At 48.6% G+C, this 4292-nt stretch overlaps 1 protein-coding gene across 1 annotated transcript in view; it reads left to right on the top strand.

The window, feature by feature from the left end:
- Nucleotides 1–4292, top strand: part of TOB2 (transducer of ERBB2, 2) — a 10022-nt gene that overhangs the window by 1661 nt on the left and 4069 nt on the right. The gene's annotated exons all lie outside the window — the stretch shown is intronic.

The following is a 4292-nucleotide window of genomic DNA, read 5'->3' as shown; positions in this document are numbered from 1 at the left end:
GGGGGGGGGGGGCAGTTCAGCCTTTCTTGAGACCAAGATGTGAATACGGTGGGGCGGTACAATACGGGGAATAGGCCTTATGGGTAAATTTATATAAAATGTATTAGGCGGTGGGCGGGGGTCGGAGTGGTGGTGGTGGGGGCGTCCACCACAGCGCGCATGTGCATCGGAAACTTTTCCTCGGTTCCTCGGACCTCGGCCAGCTCCCCTCACCGGGCATGCGTAATTCGCTGGCTGAACCTTCGCAAAGCACGCAGGGAAGTGTAGTGTGCAGAGAAAGTAGGTCACTTGCTCCAATCTGAGTGTGAGGTGTCTGGGGACTACAGTTCCCAGGGTGCAGAGCGCGCCTTCACTGCCGGCCTACGTTGGGGTTCAGTGAAGTCTTCCTGGCTTCACAGGAATCGAGTGCCCCAAAAAGGGCCTTCTTAGTCGGGAGAGCTGGGCTTGCACAGCCCATGTTTGAGGGACATGGTGGAGATTCTGGGCGGGGTGTTGCAGTCCGTCAGCACAAGTCCTGGAAGGCCTTCAAAGCACACCCGCCAGTCTGGGTCGCCGCGTCTGGGACTGGCGGGGTGGGGCCAGGCTGTCCCACGGAACCTGGCTCTCACTCCCTGGGATCCGGTTTATGACACTTGCCGGCCTTGTCAACATTGAGGACCCTTTCTCCCCGAGTGCTCTTTCCAGACTCGTTTGAGTCTGATAGTGCTCGTCAGTAGGGTCGTTTGGATAAGGCTTCAAGCGCCTGATACTCCTATAGGTCCTCATGGTTTGGGGACCCGAGGGGTTCCCTCACCGTTATCCCTCCCTTTCCCCTTTAAAATATAATTGATTTTCTTTTTAAAAACCTTCCTTCGCATTTTTGCCATTAGCTCTTTCTGGAAACTCCCATTAGCATATCATTGACTGCAGCAGCCACGTTTCTTTCTTTCTTTTTTTTTTTTTTTTTTAAGATTTTAGTTATTTATTCGACAGGATAGAGACAGCAAGAGAGGGAACACAAGCAGGGGAAGTGGGAGAGGAAGAAGCAGGCTCATAGCAGAGGAGCCTGATGTGGGGCTCGATCCCATCACGCCGGGATCACGCCCTGAGCCGAAGGCAGACGCCTAACTGCTGTGCCACCCAGGCGCCCCAGCAGCCACCTTTCTTACCCTATTTTTGTCCATCTCTTAAGCACTCTTTAAAACCCAAGTCAGCACAAGGGCTCTAAATCCCACATTAATTTTGCTGTTGGGGATAGAGTGAAGGAGGATTAGATTCTAAATGAAATTGGACAGAATTTACTCTCACATTAGCAACTTTTTAATATATTGACAAAAGGTAGATGTTGCTATTGTTAAACACTTTGGTTTTCTTTGGTGTGTGTGGGGGGAACTGGTTGGTTGGTTTTTATTTTGGTTTTACTTTTTGCCACCTTTCTGGCCTTTTGCACCAGAGTCAGGGTCAGAGAAGATCTTAGAGTCCTCTCTTTCCTCTTAACTTGAATCTACTTGTTACTTGTACTGAAGAGTAGTTATTACTAAGCTTTCTAATCTTACCACATTCTATGAATATTTCATATATAAGTCTAGAATTTGTAGCCTTAAAAAAATGAACAAGCTCATCTAAGTGGTCACTTCTATCTTTAGTTAAAGACAAGAAGCACCAGTGCTTTAATCCTCTGCTCCATAAGCTTCTTGAAGTCAAAATTAGAGCCTGAGCTGATAGAGCAGAAAATCTCTTTCTGGTTGTCCAGCATTTTTGAAAGGTTCCACCCCACAGCCATCTGGCCTGGCCTGGCCTCCACTTAAAGAGGCAGCGACGGCATTCTATACTTCCTTCTTTGTGTGGCAGCATCGCTGAGGTGTAAATTGGTGTGCAGCTTTAGTTGCTTATGCTGCAGAAAATGGTTAGCGAGGCAGGGCTGATGACAGTGGTTCTATTGTATTTTGGGGTGGGAGGCCAATGACTTTGGCCTGCATTTAAAATGCTCCCATTTTGAAAAGAAAAAAAGAGAGAGGGAAACAAGCCATAAGAGACTCTTCACCATAGAGAACAAACAGGGTTGATGGAGGGAGGTGGGTGATGGGGACGAAGGAGGGCACTTGTTGTGATGAGCCCTGGGTGTTGTATGTGAGTGATGAACCATTGAATTCTACTACTGAACCCAATATTGCACTGTATGTTAACTAAGGAAAATTTAATCAAAAACATAGATAAAAATGCTCTCATTTTGAGGCTGAACGGTTCAGGGGAGGTTAACTCGGAAGGCATGTATACAGCAAAGTTTGAGGAGGCCTAGAAAGGTGTAGGAGCCCTTTGGTGTGAGTGGTGCACCAAGAGGCCATGCGGTGCTTTGGGGAAGTGTCATGTCATATTTAAGTCTGTTTTACTTTTCAAAAACACTTTGAAAACATTGTCTTTAACTCCAGGCCCATCCTTGGGAACTAGTGCCAACTTTCTTCACAACTTTTTAATTTCCTTCATGTTGGACACCTCTGGTGGGCTGCTATGCCCCTTATAGACTTCCTCTTGGGGGAGGCCTGCAGCCCTCGTGGCTACCCTTGCATCTGGTGGTGAACCCAATCCTTATAAACAGAAAGCCCCCTATCTTTACCTTTTTTGTTGTTATTGTTCTCTTTAAACCTTCTGGAATTGACCTGTGCTCATGGCACCTCTGTTGACTCCCCATGTGACCCTCTGCTCAGACCTGAAATGAGGGTGGGACTAGATCTAGCCAGTGTCATATGATGCTCCAGATTGACCCAGTGCTTCTTCTCTGATATTCACCCAAGAGAGCTTTGCCCAAGGATCCAGTCCTAAAAATAACCCCTAGGAGCCACAGCCCCAGTCCAAAGAATTATAAGAAAGTGAGCTGAAGCAAGTATTCAAAAAACTCAAGATCCTCAAGCCTAGAATTAGCACCTGAATACTCTGTGCTGGACCCAGCAGGGATTTTAATCAAAAGCCAGCCCCAGATCTATCACAGAGCAGAAGATGCCCTTGATGGATCACGGATTAGTCTTGTCTCTGCACTGAGCTCAGCAGCACATTCCCACCCAGAGGCCTGGCTGGGAACAAGTTCCAGCCCTGCTGACCCTTGAAGGTGGTCCTTCTCAGTCTTCCCACAGCATGACCCTGGAGCTACCCTTTCGGAGAAAGTAAGGAGATGAGGATCACTGGCTCTCAGGACTTTATAGATCATCTTCCTGAGACATGAGCCTGGCCCAGACCTCAGGAATAAACCCTGTTGACCTCTGTGGGAGCTGGCTGTGAGAGAATCCCAAAATAACAGTCTGAGTGTTTCTCTTGGGCTGTCTCCTCTCCGGGGATCTCCAAACACTTGATAAGTCTGATCTGGTGCCAAGGACAGGTGGTCAGACGGTCCCCAGGAGACTGAGTGATGATGGGTCTGCAGCTGGAGGCTGCAGGGTGATGGAAAATTTCTTCTCGTTGCCACCCTCATCACCTACACTCTAGCCAAAAGCTAGAGATTTCCTCGGGCCACACCAGTGCTGCTCTTAAGGACTTTTTGGCCTACGGGGCCTCGCCTCCGTTTCATTTCCTCTGCTTCCCCGAGACAGCCCCTGGTCAGCGGTCCCTTGTTGGCCCACACCTCTGGCTGTAACAGGTCTTGACTTCTTGGGGATCGTGTTCTTGGAGGCTGCCTGGATGGAAACGCACCCTTTGGTTGCGCTGAGTTCTTACATCAGTTCTGCAAACCCAGAGTGAGCCAGAGAGCCTGTACACCGATGGGGCCCAGGATGACAAATTGGATGTGACTGGAGTCCAAGCCCCTAGTGAAAAGTTGGCAGTGCTGCTTCTGTTCAGTGATCTGTATCCCTTTCCATTTAAGGAAAAAAACTAAGGATTTTAAACTTATATCTTGGCCCGTGACCGTTTTGGGAGCGCGACTTCACCAGAACGCTACGGAGATTAGTTAGCAAGAGCCTCCCCTTCTCCAGCTGAATTAGGGGCTCGTGTTTTTTGTGGGTTTTGTTTTGTTTTTTGTTTGATAGCAGTCGTATAGTGATTTGGATTCCAAAATAGTGGAAACCACAGCGCTCCTGTTTCTTTAGAATTACTCGAAGAACCATAGCTCATTTTATCAAGTGCCTTCCAAAGAGCAGATTCCGTGTGAGGCAGTTTCCACCCTTGAGCTCACTTACAGTCCACGAGAGCCCTATGTCACTGGTGAACCTAAGGCTCCGAAGAGAGTGGCTCGCCCCCAGCCACACGATCAAGCCAGTCACCAGTGGAGCAGAAAGGGGCCGAGTCTGCGTGATCTAAAGCTGGTGCTCCTCTATCCTTTGCCC

Source organism: Ursus maritimus, unplaced genomic scaffold (genome assembly GCF_017311325.1).
Source record: "Ursus maritimus isolate PB19 unplaced genomic scaffold, ASM1731132v1 scaffold_21, whole genome shotgun sequence".
In the NCBI taxonomy this organism is placed as follows: domain Eukaryota; kingdom Metazoa; phylum Chordata; class Mammalia; order Carnivora; family Ursidae; genus Ursus; species Ursus maritimus.
Note: the sequence above shows the minus strand (reverse complement) of the source record. Positions and strands in the feature narration are given on the sequence as shown.